The sequence below is a fragment of the Vipera berus genome (genome assembly GCF_964194415.1).
Source record: "Vipera berus genome assembly, chromosome: 1".
Classification (NCBI taxonomy): domain Eukaryota; kingdom Metazoa; phylum Chordata; class Lepidosauria; order Squamata; family Viperidae; genus Vipera; species Vipera berus.
In genome coordinates this window covers 86,107,171-86,126,411 of record NC_138202.1, presented here as the reverse complement: position 1 = coordinate 86,126,411, position 19,241 = coordinate 86,107,171, and the positions used below count along the sequence as shown (strand labels likewise).

Here is a 19,241-nt window from a genome sequence, read left to right as displayed (position 1 = left end):
AGCACTTGTACATTGAGCTTGGATACTGAAAATCCAGGTAGCCTTAGTTGGCAAAAATACACTTTATCAGCTTCAGCTGATACAACTACAGTCTTTCTGGGTTAACTTTATCCAGGCCTATGAATTAGTAACCTCAGGCTGGATTACTAAAGGAAGATCAATGCAAAGTTCTCTTTCAGAGACAAATACTAAGTGCAAAACAACATAGCATTGTTAAAACACATAGTATTTTGAAAAAGAACAAAATAAACATACAAGGCATCAAAAAACAACTAAGCATCAAAAGTACCCTGGGCCAGTTATCACCTTTCCTATATAGAAATGGATATTCATTTATTAATTAAACATCTGTATGCTGCTGCACTTAAAAGAAGTCTTGGAAGTTCATTAAAAATATATTATAAAGCAAACTTCATATAAAGTTAAAAATATAACAACATTATAAAAATAGAAAAAGAATTCATGTAACAACCGTTCAAATTTAGGAAAGGTTGTCTGAAAAAGCTCCGTCTTTAGAAGCTTGTGGAAAGCCAGCAGAGACAGAACCATCCTAATCTCCACAGGGAGGCTATTCCACAATATTGGCATTGCTACGAAACCGCGGTGTCTCTTGCTTCAGCAGCCCAACACACACACACACAACCTCTCCAAAGTATGGGAGCAGGTTTTCATTACTGGAACTAATCAAATGGGCCAAAGTTGGCTGGAGAATGTGGCCCTCAAGACAGAAGATGTGAAGGGTATTACAGTACAAAATCAGCACCTTAAATTCAATCCAAATAATTAATAATAGAGAATAAGGAAGATGACTTTGATGAATACATGTAAAACCCATTGCCAAGCCAACAAAGAGTAAAACATGTTTTAAATCCAGAATATCCTGATGACATTCAGAAGCAGCTTAGAAAGACACCACCCTAATGTATTAAACAGTAAAAAGAAGAGGATGTACAGCACAACCACACTTTGCAAGATGTTTTGGTCTTAGCCCATCAGGCAGACCAAACCCAAAAATCAACTTCAGAAGAAAGCCTGCAGGTATGGGTAATGAAACATGAAACATTAAAATACGGATGTGCTTTATTTATTTTGCTGTGCAACTCTTCATCATGTGTGTGAAGATTGTATGTCTGCTTACAACTGGAAGAATGCTATTATTGTTCCCTTACATAAAGGGAGGGAGCAACAATGAATGCAAAAGCTGCATGAGATTTGTTTAATAACTATGCTTTAAAAATGCTTCGCAGAATTTTGATTAAAGGAGGTGACAATGAGATAAATTTACTGGGTTACTTTATGTTAGACAGGTATGTCAGTCCAAACCAAGAAACAGATGTCAGGTGTGCCTAAAACTACTTTTATTAAGACTGACTTTTTTTTAATGGAAGCTTGCAAGTCTGAATGGGCTTCTTCTCCTCTCCCTCATTTGTCTTTTAAGTACATTTGGGAGGTGTTTGATATGTTTTCAAGCCCATCTCCCTTCATCTGGTCTCGGCAATGTTTATCTGCTGATTGCCTTGGTAACAGATCTTGTCTTTCTACACCAGGGTCATCTTCTCTACAGTGGGCGTGCAAACTGGACTTTTTTCTCTTTGGAAGCTCACTGGGAAATATATGAATGTGAGAACATTCAATAAAAGCATATGATAGCATGAATGGGTTTCATAATGGAATATTCTACAAAAACAAGAAATTAAAGCTTGGCTGCTGAAAGCAGTAAGAGAGGATTGTATAATGGAAACAAGCATAAACAAGAATAAAAACTTAGTGAATGGTTCACCCTTGGGCAAGAGTAAGACTCAATGAGATCTTGAAAAAAAGAAAGACTGGGTGGGTTTAAAGAACGAATGGCATGTATGAATGTGGTGAGAACAAGGACGCTTTACAAGGACACAAAAATCAAAGAGGTATAATGAACAAGATTATGTGTCGCAGACGACTTTGTTGCTCTTTATCTCCAGATGTTTATTTTGCATACTACTTCACACTCTTTCTGTATCCTTTGTCTCACTTCCCTTTATCATGAAAAGAAATAATGTGATGCTTATATGTATGTTAATGTATGGACTTTTAAGAAAATGCATCCAAATGAATTGGTATCTTTTCTTTTAAAAAAATAAATTTGAGAAACAAATGAGTTTCTTAAAAAATTCAGAACATTTAAATTGTATTAGTAGGCTGCATTTCCTCTTTGTAAGAACAACTGTTAATGAATCATACTTGTATAAATAACAGATGATTAAAAAAAGAATCTCACAGCAGCACTCCAGGGTTATCTTTGTACAAATATGTAGGTGTTGGTTGGTAGCATTTGCCATTTTCTATACAGTCAACTCCATTAAGAGAATGAAGATGTGAAAATATGTTTGGAATGGTGAATAGATAATTTAAAGTAAGTCTATTTTTAGCAAGAGACACTGTAATTTACATTTTCATTAAATACAAAAAAAATTGTCTCTGTTTTGTTTGGTCCTGCAAATTCTCAGATTCAAGATGCTGCTTTAAAGCTAAAACTAAACACTATTTTATAAGCAGCAGAATCCCATAATGAGTATAAAATCTAAATAAGTCAATATAAAATTATTTTGAATCTTTTTTTTTATCTAGGACTCATTTTCACTACTTAATTTCTTCATTGTGCTCTATGCTATATATATTTAGGATTTATAGTGATTTTTCTAATTCCAATTTTTGGATATTATTTTTAACAATGTTTTATAAAATAGTACAGAAAGTATTTGTTCTGAAGGATGATATATAACATTTAATACAAATATAAAATACAATAAAATCAAGGGGACATGCTTCCTCTAACATTTTCAAAATAGAGGAGCATTAGTTTCTGTTTTGAGAGAATGTAATAACTATATTTAATTCACTACTCTGAAAAACAGCACGAAGTATTCTATTCCACATAAAGTGAGCTGTGAAATGCTGTGATGTATTTTGCATTAATATTTTTATTTAGCATCCTCTTATTTTTAAGCACCCTACAAGAACTATTTTATCCCTGTAACAACAGTCCTGTGAGACAAGTTGGGCTAAGAGAGAGTGATAGTACCATGTTAATTTTCTTATTGTGAATGTTCTATTGTAATCTTATATTGTTGTATACACTGCAAGTCTACAGGATCCAACAGGATGATGATGATGACGATTATGATGGTGATGATGATGACGATGAGTATGATGTTGTTACAATTCCCCAAAGAGATTAAACCAAGCCAAACAAACTTTGAAGTGAGTTTTGTTAAAATTTCTTAAAACATGAACATGGGTAATTTAAAGGTTGCTGAGTGAACAGGATATGCAAAAGGGGAATTTGGTAGTTTGATCAAGGAGACCGAAGAAAACAGAGGAGGGAGAAAAGAGAGGAAGAAGTGGGGAGATAAAGATGCCTCTGATTACAGCTGACTGCACACTTTGTGTGACTTTGTGTGACCGATCCAGATCTAACTGAAAACTTTCAGGGGACACGTAAAGGAACCAGCACCCCGAAGAGCAAGTTCATTAAGTAAGCAAATAAAAGTTGCAAGAATGGTCAAGAGGGAGGCACTTATTGTTCAACAGAGGAATGTGTGCACTCATAGCTTGTAAAGGATGTGCCTTCTTTGTTTTTCCCCCTGAAGATAAGTACTGTAAATACTGCAAGTGCAGGGTGATTGCCCTCCTGGAAGAGATACTGAAGAAATTAGAAACAAAGCTGCTCTCACCCCCTCTGACGCAAGTCAAGGAAGGCTGGGAATTCTTAAATTGCACATATGAAGCAGAGGGGAACAATTGCATCAAAAACCCTTCCAGAAGACAGAAGAAAACCCTGTATGGAAAAATAGAAGATATCTATCACAGCCCAAATCTATCCAGAAGGACTCTTATTATCTGGAACCTCAAAATGATTTTCAAGATTTGACCATTGCTTCTGGACACCTGGATGAAAATAAGTTTTCACAAGCCTTGGATTGAGGAAGATGATTGTACTTGATTTGCTAAGAAAAAGTATCCTGCTTCTGGCCCTAAAAGATGAAAGCCACGATGGAAACATGCACCACCTAGGCAAAGAGGGTGAACCCTTTTTTCAGCTCTGAGAAACAAAATAACATTTGGAACCACTGACAAACATTCTTTTCTACTAATCTACATAGGAATAAATAATGCAACCAGTCCCAGCTCTAAAAACAAAAGACCGTGAGAAGATGAAGGAGCAGATTACTTTCTTCATTCCTTTCTTGTTAAAGAATATGGTCCAGGAGGAGAAAAAATACTGGAAATGAATAACTAGCTGCAAAGATGGTGCCCATGGGAATGTTTCTTGAGAACAGAATGGGTTTCTGAAATAAAGTGATTCCTGGCAAATGATGGGATGCACCTCACTAGAACTGGGAAGAAATGTGTTTAGAAAGCATTTTCAACCCTGATCCAGAGCTTTAACCTGGGCTCTGTAGAGGAGAGATAAGAGAGCTCAGAAAGTGCCAATGACTGAGATTGGGAATGGAAGGGATATTTAGGATATGAAGGGACCCAAGGTTGTTGTTGTTAGTTGCGAAGTCGTGTCCGACCCATCGCGACCCCATGGACAACGTTCCTCCAGGTCTTCCTGTCCTCTACCATCTTCTGGAGTCCATTTAAGCTCACGCCTACTGCTTCAGTGACTCCATCCAGCCACCTCATTCTCAATAACAATGACCCAATAACAAGCACCAAAACATAAGAAGGAATAGGTCAAGCCATGTGCCTGTATAGGAATGTAGTGTAGAGGTAACAAACAAGAAGAATTAAAAGTCTTAAAGGGGAAAGCAGATATGATTTAATAAGCATTATTGAAAACTGGTTCACCGTCTTTGCCTAGGTGTGTGTTTCCATCAAGGCCACCTTCCTTACACTCTATATATGGCCAGTGCCTGTGGCTTCCATCTTTTAAGGCTAGAAGCAGGATTATTTTTCTTTGCAAATCTAGTACAATCCTCTTCCTCAATCCAAATAATGATCATTATTTTGAATAATAATTTATTCAAAAACAGCATTCAAATAGCTGCCTTGGGACAAAATTATTTAGGGTTGTTGCAGAGATAGGGCAAGAAAGAATGGATTCAAATTACAAGGAAGTACTGTATATATTGATTAAACATTAAAAAAACCAGACAATAATAGTTATTCATCAGTGAAAAAGATACCTTGGGAGGTGATAGGCTCACTTTGCTGTATTTAAACAGAGGCTGGATGGCTATTTGTTGGGGACAAAATAGTAGTAGATTCCTGAACTAGGTAAAGAATTGGACTACAAGGTCTCTTTAAAACCATGATCATTCATTCACAGACAAAACATAACATCAAACAGTGGTTAAAATGAAGGGATGTATGCTCTCTTCTGTTAAACTATACATTATAAAGCTGATTAGTTGACAACCACTCATGAATAGAACCATTTTTCATCATTCAGCCTGCTTGGAAGAAGCATTTAAACTCATTTAAACACAACACATAATCACAGAAACAAATGTTTCAAAACAATGGTAGGCAATTTATTTTTCTGTCCTCAACAGGTACCAATTATGTCAAGCTATAAGGATATTTTTTAAAGCATGGAATTTTTAAAAGTACAGAAAAAAGTACACAAAATTTTGAAGCAACAAGATTCAACAAATTAACTATGTAATTATAATATCAAAACAAATAAAAAGAGAAAAAATCATGAAAAAGCTATTTTTTCTACATATTAAAAATACTTTTCTTTCCTTTGGCATAGATTTCATAATGTTTAACCAGAAGAGATAATTTTAATGCACAATTTGCTACATTATTACTTGATTACATGAATATGAAAATATATTTAGGTGATTTATATTAATGTCTTGATTTTTCTAGGATTTCCTCCCCCCTTTTTTTTTTACTATTTAAGCTGTAAGTCTTTTCAGAACCTTTGGAACATCCAATTCAGGACACAAAAATGTTCATGTACCCAAGATGCCTCATTCAGTTTAGGACTGAGTGCAGATGTATTTTCCCAGGCTATTTACTTTACCGAACTATCAACCACAGAAAAACACTCCATAGGTCTACCAATATGTAACATAAGCAAGGTGTAATTATTTCGAGTTTCTTATTTTTCCACTTTCCCATGCCTTGGATATCTGTTACGCAACAACTTGGAAGTCTCCTGCCCCTTATGAATCAAACCCACATTCTATCAAAAGTAGAAAATAAAACAGAACACAAGAAGTGATCTCCATGGTTCATGTGTACCGTCTGCACTTTGTTTGGATGCCATTCATGTGTATTTCTTTCATTACATCCAATAGTGAAATTCATATTGTTTGTTACTTATAGAATCATACAGTTTAACTTCCTACTTGATCCAAGAATACTATTTAAATAGGGAAGAAAATCTACCATCTGCCTTTCATGAAACCTCTTGGAAAGTTAACTTTTTTTAAAAAAATCATAGCAATATAAAAACTCTTGTCTTCTTGTTGGGCATTCCCTCCCACTATATGTTCATTTCGGTTTGAACTACAAGAGAGACTAGATCATTGACTTGAACAAAGTAGAACTGTCAGATGAGTTTTGTTTTGTTCTTAGCGGGCCACAATCAATAATAACAACAAAATTCCAGAGGACAAATCAATGGGTGTATTAGAAAGTCACATTAAGTAGGAAAGCCTGCTGGTGATCTGTGTGTGAACTCTATTCTGAATGACAGATTATTTTGTTGTTGTTTTGCCACAAGGCTATTAATCTCCGGAAATTGGTGGTTTTATAGTCCTATGTCAAAGAAAAATACTCGTGTAAGAATGGGACAAAGCATTAGGGAACTCTGTTAATCTCTGTGTGGACTACATCCCTAACCGTGTGCGTGTGTTTGTGTGTCTGTGTCTGTCTGTCTGTCTATGTATGTGTGTCTGTGTCTTATGTGTGTGTGTGTGTGTGTGTGTGCATATCCATCCAATCATCAATCCATCTGACTGGTCCACAGAGAATAGAAGGAGTATAGAACAGGAAATGCTTAAGAGTACTGAACCTTGCCTTACACATGTTATGGAAAGTTAGCACAGGTTGTTTTTTTCCATTGGAAGTAATGCTGGACAGAAAGGGAGCAACCCACCATTACTATCCTAAAATTGTCTCACAGATTTGCAAGAATATCATTTCCTGGCCTCATAGCTGAACTATTGCAAACCTTAGCATGAGGGCAGCACAGTTCAAACGGGAGGAATCCATCTGAATGATTGCCCTTATGAACTGAATGCTTAAGCAACAATGCAGTTCAATTACGTAAAACATTTTATATCATTTAAGCTATCATTTAAGCTATTGTCAGACTAAATATTTCCCATCAGAAAATAAGCTTCCAAATTTCTATGGTAGTTGGAAAAGGAATTGCAAAATCAGATCCAATTTTGCAATTCCTTTTCCAACTATCATAGAAATTTTCTGGCCTAGCCTCTAACATTGCTTAGGGGGATGTTTCATGGCTAAAATAAGTGAAGATTCTAAGCCTCATCACCCCCAATCTATCTAATCAAGATTATTTTTTAAAAAATTGAAGCAAGTCTAGAAAGTACAGTAATTTATTTTTTATTCCCATTTATATCCTGCCCTTCTCTGAAGACTCAGGGCGGCTTACAATTTAAAGGCACAAATCAATGTGCTTAGCAATAGCCTTCATTCTATGTATATGCCTGCTTATTAGGGCTCCCCCCCCAAGCGGCATTATTACAAAGTCAGCTTATTGCCCCCAACAATCTGGGTCCTCATTTGCCAATTTGCAGCTAACGGCTCTCCAGCAACCCAGACTAGCTGTCTCCTGTCCTGCAATTGGCTAGCCCCAGGCTGCAAGAGTGGGTTCAAGCCTATTGGCTGCTGCCTAGGGGCTAGACTATATATTGTGGCTGGTTGCAGCCCAAGTTCCAGTACAGTTCTAGCAAGAATAAAGTATGAGTTATCCTGCACTCAGCCACATGTTGTCCCAAGAGCCCACTACTTAACAAATATCATTCTTTAATTCAAGTTGCCTTACATCCAGGCCTTTTTTTCTCATAGAACGCCCAGAACAGAGTTCCGGCACCTTTTTTGGATAGAACCTCGTAGGGTAGGCAAGGCGGGTTGTATGACATGTGTGAGTTCTGGCACCTTTTTCTTTTACAAAAAAAGCACTGCTTACATCACTTACTTTAAAATAAAAAATGTTGAAGTTCTCCAGATATTATTAATTGGACAAGACAGAATAAAGCAATTCTAACCATATTTTCAAAAAAAGAACTCTACTCAGTGCTACTAGATTAAGTAGCACTCAGCTGTAGAAAAAAAGTGATGGTGTACTTTACAATCAACAATTTTGCAATGTGAAATTAAAATGTAATATGAGACATTAGAAAAATATGATTTGTGAATTACTTTTATTTTCCTGGATCTTTATTTTTATATAATTTTAGCTTTTCCTGCAGTAGAAACAAGGAGAGAGGCCTTATTTCTGCCTTCTCTTCTCTCTGTCTTCCCCCACCCTTTATCTCTGCCTTCTTGTTCTTAGAAGGCAGCTGTAGTAGCTTTCTAGGCACCAGGGATCCTGGAACATGTAATTTTCCCAGGGGCACCCAGCAGGTTTCCAAGCATCGGGAGGGAAGTGATGTAAGGGAGGTGGAAGAAAGAGGAAGAAAAAAGATGGGGCTCCTATTGTTCCTGTTGACATTTCTAAAACCAGCAGTACAAAGACCCAACAGCTGCAGGTAAAAGGCCTCTGTTGCTTATATGGAGAGACTGCTGATATGAGAATCTGACAGCTAGAGATGCCAATTACAAATAGTGTTAAACTTGTCAGAAGAAAAGAGACTTTTCCAAGAACATTTAAATATTGCTTGTAATTGTCAGTTCCTTTTTGAATTGAGTCTCATCCATCACCAAAAATGTATAATTTTAAGACAGGAAGTATATCTGAAGTGTACACACAGGAAGACACAAGAAAATAAAAATCACTTTCTCCAATAAAACAGTCCAATATGATCCAGATAACTGAGCATCTCCACAATGTTTCTCCAATAAAATAACATTTCTTGTTTTATCTAGCTAGATGGTAGACATCAATATTATATAATAAGCTGTTTTAAAACTTATTTCATTTTTTCAAAAAAGAGAGAGATTTCTCATGTGAGCTGGATTAATCAATGACTTTGCTAGTAAAGGGAGCCATGGAGATGACATTAGAGAAGTCATCCAGAAGCCATCAAGACATAACAGATGCAGAAACATGCACTAGGCTCTTCCAATTGCCTGCGCCAATAAAATAGTCAGTTTAATTTCTGGGTAGTCCATTTAGTAATCATCTCCATGCATATAAGCTTGGTTTTGGTTGTTTGAAGACTATGTTAGAAATGAAGAAATCAATGGATTGGAAAAAATTACATCTCCTGCTTTATTTCTGCTTCCTAGGCCAATTACTATATGTTTTCTTCCTTAATATTTCCAGTATCTGTTCCCTAAGCCAACTATGTTTTCTTTCTTACTATTTCCGGTGTTGATATTCCAGTCCCCAATCACAGCATGCAGCACATTTTGTGTTCGTGTTCTCTCAATTTCAAATTAAATATGATGATAAAACTCATCAACCTCTTGTTTTACATACAGGTGAAACTTGAATAATTAGAATATCATGCAAAAGTTCATTTATTTCAGTAATGCAACTTAAAAGGGGAAACTAATATATGAGATAGACCCATTACATGCAAAGCAAGATAGTTCAAGCCGTGATTTGTCATATTTGTGATGATTATGGCTTACAGCTCATGAAAACCCCAAATCCACAATCTCAGAAAATTAGAATATTGTGAAAAGGTGCAATATTCTAGACTTAAAGTGTCCCACTCTAATCAGCTAATTAAGCCATAACACCTGCAAAGGGTTCCTGAGCCTTTAAATGGTCTCTCAGTCTGGTCCAGTAGGAATCACAATTATGGGGAAGACTGCTGACCTGATAGTTGTGCAGAAAACCATCATTGACACCCTCCAGCAGTTCGAAAGCACGTAAAAATGCAAGTAGAAAAATAGGGACCACTCCGGTGGGAAGGTAACAGCGTTCCGTGCGCCTTTGGCGTCTAGTCATGCCGGCCACATGACCACGGAGACGTCCTCGGACAAACGCTGGCTCTTCGGCTATGAAACGGAGATGAGCACCGGCCCCTAGAGTCGGAAACGACTAGCACGCATGTGCGGGGGAACCTTTACCTTTTACCTTTATAAGGAGGGAAAGCCTCAAAAGGTAATTGCAAAAGAAGTTGGATGTTCCCAAAGTGCTGTATCAAAGCACATTAATATAAAGTTATGTGGAAGGGAAAAGTGTGGAAGAAAAAGGTGCACAAGCAGCAAAGATGACCGCAGCCTGGAGAGGATTGTCAGGAAAAGGCCATTCAAAAGTGTTGGGGACTTTCACAAGGAGTGGACTGAGGCTGGAGTCAGTGCATCAAGAGCCACCACACAGAGACAGATCTTGGACATGGGCTTCAAATGTCGTATTCCTCTTGTCAAGCCGCTCCTGAACAACAAACATCAGAAGCGTCTTACCTGGGCTAAAGTAAAACAGACCTGGTCTGTTGCTCAGTGGTCCAAAGTCCTCTTTTCTGATGAGAGCAACTTTTGCATCTCATTTGGAAACCAAGGACCCAGAGTCTGGAGGAAGAATGGAGAGGCACACACTGCAAGATGCTTGAAGTCCAGTGTGAAGTTTCCACAGTCTGTGTTGATTTGGGGAGCCATGTCATTTGCTGGTGTTGGTCCACTGTGCTTCATTAAGTCCAGGGTCAACACAGCCATCTACCAGGAGATTTTGGAGCAGTTCATGCTTCCTTCTACAGACGAGCTTTATGGGGATGCTGACTTCATTTTCCAACAGGACTTGGCACCTGCCCACACTGCCAAAAGCACCAAAACCTGGTTCAATGACCATGGGATTACTGTGCTTGATTGGCCAGCAAACTCGCCTGACCTGAACCCCATAGAGAATCTATGGGGCACTGCCAAGAGAAAGATGAGAGACATGAGACCGTACAATGCAGAAGAGCTGAAGGCCACTATTGAAGCATCCTGGTCTTCCATAACACCTTAGCAGTGCCACAGGCTGATAGCTTCCATGCCATGCCACATTGAGGCAGTAATTGCTGCAAAAGGGGCCCAAACCAAGTACTGAGTACATATGCATGCTTATACTTTTCAGAGGTCCAATATTGTTCTATGTACACTCCTTGTTTTATTGATTGCATGTAGTATTCTAATTTTCTGAGATTGTGGATTTGGGGTTTTCATGAGCTGTATGCCATAATAATCACAATTATGACAAATCACGGCTTGAACTATCTTGCTTTGCATGTAATGAGTCTATCTCATATATTAGTTTCCCCTTTTAAGTTGCATTACTGAAATAAATGAACTTTTGCACGATATTCTAATTTTTTGAGTTTCACCTGTAAATTATGGTAATCATTGTATTGTCCTTGAATTCTGGGTCACACTATCTGATCATTAATGAATTGTACAAAAGTATTGCTCTTGCTATATCCTTCCCAATTCTGACATCAACTGTTCTTTGTTTTTGGGTCCTGCATAGAAAACATGATCTTCTGACTGAACGTGTCAAATTCCAGTCCATTCCTATTTGCCAAAGATGTCAATGTGTAGTTGACTCGTTTCATGTTTCACTGCACTGAGCTTTCCCATGTTGATGCTGCTGACTTTCCATGTTCCCACTGTAATTTTGTCTGCATCTTCAGATTTTCTTGAATGCCAACATTAATCAGACATTTTTTTATCTAGCTGCATCTTAAACACAATTAGTACTCAGACTTTCCCAGTAGAATGTTGAGCGCCATCTGATCTGATCCAGCCCTCTATTGTCAGTCACTTAATAATGTCTATCCATATGGTTTTCTTCCTAAAATGCATTTACTTTCAGCATCTTCCTACATCGCTCCTGTCCAAAATACCTACTTGCTGTAGCTGAGCATCTGGGATGACCTTTATGCCTTGTGTGACCCTGCTGGGAATTGATAGCTTTGTTGTATACTCCTTGCTTTTTCATCATCCTGCCACAAAAAGGTAGCAGAGCAGGACTTGTAGTGGAAAAATTCTATTCCTGATAAAGAATATATACAGAATGGTAGATCCTAATAAAATTAGGCCTTTTAGTTTTTATTTTCAGTTTTATTGTCAATTCCACATATATTTTCTGTGATTACCTTGAAATTATTTCTCTGTAATGCTAAACTCATGATGTCATTATAGTTCATACTTTACTAGATATAAGCCCATTTTTTGTTGAGTCTCAACCTTATCTTGCAATATATGCCACAGCTTGGAAAATTTGTTAGATGTTGTATTGTCAGATGCCCCTTCATGGATTACTGCCTTGTCGTGGCAAAGGGGCTTGCGTAATTCAATGAAGCTATGAGCTATGCCGTGCAGGCCACCCAAGACGGAAAGGTCATAGCAGAGAGTTCTGACTAAACGTGATCCACTGGAGAAGGAAATGGCAACCCACTCCAGTATCTTTGCCATGAAAACCCTATGGACAGTACCAAAAGGCAAAACGATATGACGCTGGAAGATGAGCCCCTCAGGTCGGAAGGCGTCCAATATGCTACTGGGGAAGAGTAGAGGGCTACTACTAGTAGCGCCAGAAAGAATGAAGCGACTGGGCCAAAGCTGAAAGGACGCTCAGCTGTGGATGTGTCTGGTGGTGAAAGGAAAGTCCGATGCTGTAAAGATTTTTTCTCCATAGGAACCTGGAATGTAAGATCCATGAATCAAGGAAAGCTGGACGTGGTCAAACAAGAGATGACAAGACTAAACATCAACATCTTAGGTATCAGCGAACTAAAATGGACAGGAATGGGTGAATTTAATTCAGATGACCATCAGGTATACTACTGCTGGCAAGAATCCCTCAGAAGAAATGGAGTAGCCTTCATAGTCAATAAAAGAGTAGGAAAAGCCATACTGGGATACAATCCTCAAAATGACAGAATGATCTCAGTTCGAATCTAAGGCAAACCATTCAATATCACAGTAGTTCAAGTCTATGCCCCAACCACAGGTGCTGAAGAGGATGAAATTGACCGGTTCTATGAAGCCCTACCCCCTTCATGGATTACTGCCTTGTCGTGGCGAAGGGGCTTGCATAATTCAATGAAGCTATGAGCTATGCCGTGCAGGGCCACCCAAGACGGACAGGTCATAGCCGAGAGTTCTGACAAAACGTGATCCACTGGAGAAGGAAATGGCAACCCACTCCAGTATCTTTGCCATGAAAACCCTATGGACAGTACCAAAAGGCAAAACGATATGACGCTGGAAGATGAGCCCCTCAGGTCGGAAGGCGTCCAATATGCTACTGGGGAAGAGCAGAGGGCTAGTACTAGTAGCGCCAGAAAGAATGAAGCGACTGGGCCAAAGCCGAAAGGACGCTCAGCTGTGGATGTGTCTGGTGGTGAAAGGAAAGTCCGATGCTGTAAAGATTTTTTCTCCATAGGAACCTGGAATGTAAGATCCATGAATCAAGGAAAGCTGGACGTGGTCAAACAAGAGATGACAAGACTGAACATCGACATCTTAGGTATCAGCGAACTAAAATGGACAGGAATGGGTGAATTTAATTCAGATGACCATCAGGTATACTACTGCGGGCAAGAATCCCTCAGAAGAAATGGAGTAGCCTTCATAGTCAATAAAAGAGTAGGAAAAGCAATACTGGGATACAATCCTCAAAATGACAGAATGATCTCAGTTCGAATCCAAGGCAAACCATTCAATATCACAGTAGTCCAAGTCTATGCCCCAACCACCAGTGCTGAAGAGGATGAAATTGACCAGTTCTATGAAGCTCTACAGCACCTTATAGAACTAACACCAAAAAATGATATTCTTATCATCATGGGGGATTGGAATGCTAAAGTAGGAAGCCAAAAGATAACCGGAATAACAGGCAAGTTTGGCCTTGGAATGCAAAATGAAGCAGGGCACAGGCTGATAGAATTCTGTCAAGAGAATACGATGGTCATAGCAAACACTCTTTTCCAACAACCCAAGAGACGGCTCTACACATGGACATCACCAGACGGTCAACACAGAAATCAGATTGACTATATGCTCTGCAGCCAAAGATGGAGAAGCTCTATACAGTCAATAAAAACAAGACCAGGAGCTGACTGTGGCTCAGACCATGAGCTTCTCCTTGCAAAGTTTAGGCTTAAACTGAAGAAAGTAGGGAAAAGCACTAGGCCACTGAGGTATGAATTAAATCATATCCCTGTTGAATATACAGTAGAGGTGACAAATAGATTTAAGGAATTAGATCTGATAGACAGAGTGCCTGAAGAACTATGGACAGAGGTTCGCGACATTGTACAACAGGTAGCAACCAAAACCATCCCAAAGAAAAAGAAATGCAAGAAAGCAAAATGGCTGTCTGAGGAAGCTTTGCAAATAGCTGAGAAAAGGAGGGAAGCGAAAGGCAAGGGAGAAAAAGAAAGATACGCCCAATTGAATGCAGAATTCCAGAGAATAGCTAGAAGAGATAAGAATGCCTTCTTAAATGAACAGTGCAAAGAAATAGAAGAAAAAAATAGACTAGGGAGGACCAGAGATCTTTTCAAAAAAATTGGAGAGATGAAGGGAACGTTTAATGCAAAAATGGGCATGATAAAGGACCAAAATGGCAGGGACCTAACAGAGGCAGAAGAGATTAAGAAGAGGTGGCAAAATTACACAGAAGAACTATACAAGAATGAGCTTAATGTCCCTGATAATCACAATGAGGTGGTCACTGACCTCGAGCCAGACATCCTAGAATGTGAAGTGAAGTGGGCCTTAGAAAAGCTGAGCAACAACAAAGCTAGTGGAGGTGACAGTATTCCAGCTGAGCTATTCAAAATCTTAAAAGACAATGCAGTAAAAGTGCTACACTCAATTTGCCAGCAAATTTGGAAAACTCAACAGTGGCCACAGGATTGGAAAAGATCAGTTTACATTCCAATTCCAAAGAAAGGCAGTGCCAAAGAATGTTCAAACTATCGCACTATTGCACTCATTTCTCATGCTAGTAAAGTCATGCTTAAAATCCTACAAGCTAGACTTCAGCAGTATGTGGATCGAGAACTACCAGAAGTACAGGCCGGATTTCGAAGAGGCAGAGGAACTAGAGATCAAATTGCCAACATACGCTGGATCATGGAGAAAGCTAGGGAGTTCCAGAAAAACATCTACTTCTGCTTCATTGACTATGCTAAAGCCTTTGATTGTGTGGATCATAACAAACTGTGGCAAGTTCTTAAAGAGATGGGAGTACCAGACCATCTTATTTGTCTCTTGAGAAACCTATATGCGGGCCAAGAAGCAACAGTGAGAACTGGACACGGAACCACTGATTGGTTCAAAATTGGGAAAGGAGTCCGGCAAGGCTGTATACTGTCGCCCTGCCTATTTAACTTATATGCAGAGCACATCATGAGAAAGGCAGGGTTAGATGAATCAAAAGTTGGAATTAAGATTGCCGGAAGAAATATCAACAACCTAAGATACGCAGATGATACCACTCTAATGGCAGAAAGTGAAGAAGAACTAAAGAGCCTCTTGTTGCGGGTGAAGAAGGAGAGTGCAAAACGTGGGTTGAAACTTAACATTAAGAAAACCAAGATCATGGCATCCGGCCCTCTCAATTCCTGGCAAATAGATGGGGAAGAAATGGAGGTAGTGACAGATTTTATTTTCCTGGGCTCCAAGATCACTGCAGATGGGGACTGTAGCCAAGAAATTAAAAGACGCTTGCTCCTGGGGAGGAAAGCCATGGCAAATCTAGACAGCACACTAAAAAGCAGAGACATCACCCTGTCAACAAAAGTGCGTATAGTCAAGGCTATGGTCTTCCCAGTTGCAATGTATGGCAGTGAAAGTTGGACCATAAGAAAGGCTGAGCGCCAAAGAATTGAGGCCTTTGAACTATGGTGCTGGAGAAGACTCCTGCGAGTCCCTTGGACTGCAAGGCGATCAAACCGGTCAGTCCTAGAGGAGATCAATCCTGACTGCTCTTTAGAAGGCCAGATCCTGAAATTGAAACTCAAATACTTTGGCCACCTGATGAGAAGGAAGGACTCACTGGAGAAGAGCCTAATGCTGGGAAAGATTGAGGGCAATAGAAGAAGGGGACGACAGAGAATGAGGTGGCTGGATGGAGTCACTGAAGCAGTAGGCGTGAGCTTAAATGGACTCCAGAAGATGGTAGAGGACAGGAAGGCCTGGAGGAACGTTGTCCATAGGGTCGCGATGGGTCGGACACGACTTCGCAGCTAACAACAACAACAACAACATGAAGCCCTACAGCACCTTATAGAACTAACACCAAAAAATGATGTCCTTATCATCATGGGGGATTGGAATGCTAAAGTAGGAAGCCAAAAGATAACCGGAATAACAGGCAAGTTTGGCCTTGGAGTACAAAATGAAGCAGGGCACAGGCTGATAGAATTTTGTCAAGAGAATACGATGGTCATAGCAAACACTCTTTTCCAACAACCCAAGAGACGGCTTTACACATGGACATCACCAGACGGTAACACAGAAATCAGATTGACTATATGCTCTGCAGCCAAAGATGGAGAAGCTCTATACAGTCAGTAAAAACAAGACCAGGAGCTGACTGTGGCTCAGACCATGAGCTTCTCGTTGCAAAGTTTAGGCTTAAACTGAAGAAAGTAGGGAAAAGCGCTAGGCCACTCAGGTATAAATTAAATCATATCCCTGTTGAATATACAGTAGAGGTGACAAATAGATTTAAGGAATTAGATCTGATAGACAGAGTGCCTGAAGAACTATGGACAGAGGTTCACAACATTGTACAACAGGTAGCAACCAAAACCATCCCAAAGAAAAAGAAATGCAAGAAAGCAAAATGGCTGTCTGAGGAAGCTTTGCAAATAGCTGAGGAAAGGAGGGAAGCAAATGGCAAGGGAGAAAAAGAAAGATACGCCCAATTGAATGCAGAATTCCAGAGAATAGCTATTGTGTAGTGGGTCCGACGCAAGAGAGACGCCAGCCGGTGTGTGAGTTCAGCTCTTTATTGGAAGGGGAAGTGAACTGAGGAATGAGGGCTACCTGGCCTCCTTATATACCTGGCCAGGTAAGCTAACAGCCAATGGGGTTGGCCCTAGGTTTCCCGCCGAAACTGTCCAGGCCAACGCCCCCTGATGGCTGTTGCTATGCAGATGCCTGCATACATAACAATAGCTAAAAGAGATAAGAATGCCTTCTTAAATGAACAGTGCAAAGAAATAGAAGAAAACAATAGAATAGGGAGGACCAGAGATCTTTTCAAGAAAATTGGAGAGATGAAAGGGAACGTTTCATGCAAAAATGGACATGATAAAAGACCAAAATGGCAGGGACCTAACAGAGGCAGAAAAGATTAAGAAGAGGTGGCAAAATTACACAGAAGAACTATACAAGAATGAGCTTAATGTCCCTGATAATCACAATGAGGTGGTCACTGACTTTGAGCCAGACATCCTAGAATGTGAAGTGAAGTGGGCCTTACAAAAGCTGAGCAACAACAAAGCTAGTGGAGGTGACAGTATTCCAGCTGAGCTATTCAAAATCATAAAAGACGATGCAGTAAAAGTGCTACACTTAATTTGCCAGCAAATCTGGAAAACTCAACAGTGGCCACAGGATTGGAAAAGATCAGTTTACATTCCAATTCCAAAGAAAGGCAGTGCCAAAGAATGTTCAAACTATCGCACCATTGCACTCATTTCTCATGCTAGTAAAGTTATGCTTAAAATCCTACAAGCTAGACTCCAGCAGTATGTGGATCGAGAACTACCAGAAGTACAGGCAGGATTTCGAAGAGGCAGAGGAACTAGACATCAAATTGCCAACATACACTGGATCATGGAGAAAGCTAGGGAGTTCCAGAAAAACATCTACTTCTGCTTCATTGACTATGCTAAAGCCTTTGATTGTGTGGATCATAACAAACTGTGGCAAGTTCTTAAAGAGATTTGTCTCTTGAGAAACCTATATGTCGGCCAAGAAGCAACACTGAGAACTGGACACGGAACCACTGATTGGTTCAAAATTGGGAAAGAAGTCCGGCAAGGCTGTATACTGTCACCCTGCCTATTTAACTTATATGCAGAGCACATCATGACAAAGGCAGGGCTAGATGAATCAAAAGTTGGAATTAAGATTGCTGGAAGAAATATGAACAACCTAAGATATACATTTCCTGGGCTCCAAGATCACTGCAGACAGGGACTGTAGCCAAGAAATTAAAAGACGCTTGCTCCTCGGGAGGAAAGCCATGGCGAATCTAGACAGCACACTAAAAAGCAGAGACATCACCCTGTCAACAAAAGTGTGTATAGTCAAGGCTATGGTCTTCCCAGTTGCAATGTATGGCAGTGAAAGTTGGACCATAAGAAAGGCTGAGCGCCAAAGAATTGAGGCCTTTGAACTATGGTGCTGGAGAAGACTCCTGCAAGTCCCTTGGACTGCAAGGCAATCAAACCAGTCAGTCCTAGAGGAGATCAAACCTGACTGCTCTTTAGAAGGCCAGATCCTGAAGCTAAGACTCAAATACTTTGGCCACCTAATGCGAAGGAAGGACTCACTGGAGAAGAGCCTAATGCTGGGAAAGATTGAGGGCAAGAGAAGAAAGGGACGACAGAGAATGAGGTGGCTGTATGGAGTCACTGAAGCAGGAGGTGTGAGCTTAAATGGACTCCAGAAGATGGTAGAGGACAGGAAGGCCTGGAGGAACGTTGTCCATAGGGTCGCGATGGGTCGGAGATGACTTCGCAGCTAACAACAACAACAATTGTCAGATGAACAGTGCCAGCTTTGCAAATCATATTCTGTCCATAAAATATGGCACGATATCTTGATTCATATTAGCTGCATAGCTAGAGGGAGAGGGTATATAATAATTAATTGAACATATTTCATAACCATTCATGAACACTATGATATTTACTCTAACCTCTCTGGAAACATTATAATTGTGTAACTTTTCACCCTCTTATCTTAGTTGAAGGGAATAAAGTGTGCAATATTGCTATTTAATATTAAAGTTAATATTTGTATATAGCTGTTGCACTCCAAAAGTGAATCACTATGTGTCATTTTTTAATATTCTATGAACTTTTATCTTTGGCTCAGAGATACCATTATATTAATTGTTCAGAGAAATCATGTTAGTCATAAACAATACT

General features: G+C 39.4%; 1 protein-coding gene across 3 annotated transcripts in view; it reads right to left on the bottom strand.

Moving 5' to 3' along the window:
• Positions 1-19,241, bottom strand: part of SHANK2 (SH3 and multiple ankyrin repeat domains 2) — a 407,794-nt gene that overhangs the window by 265,286 nt on the left and 123,267 nt on the right. The gene's annotated exons all lie outside the window — the stretch shown is intronic.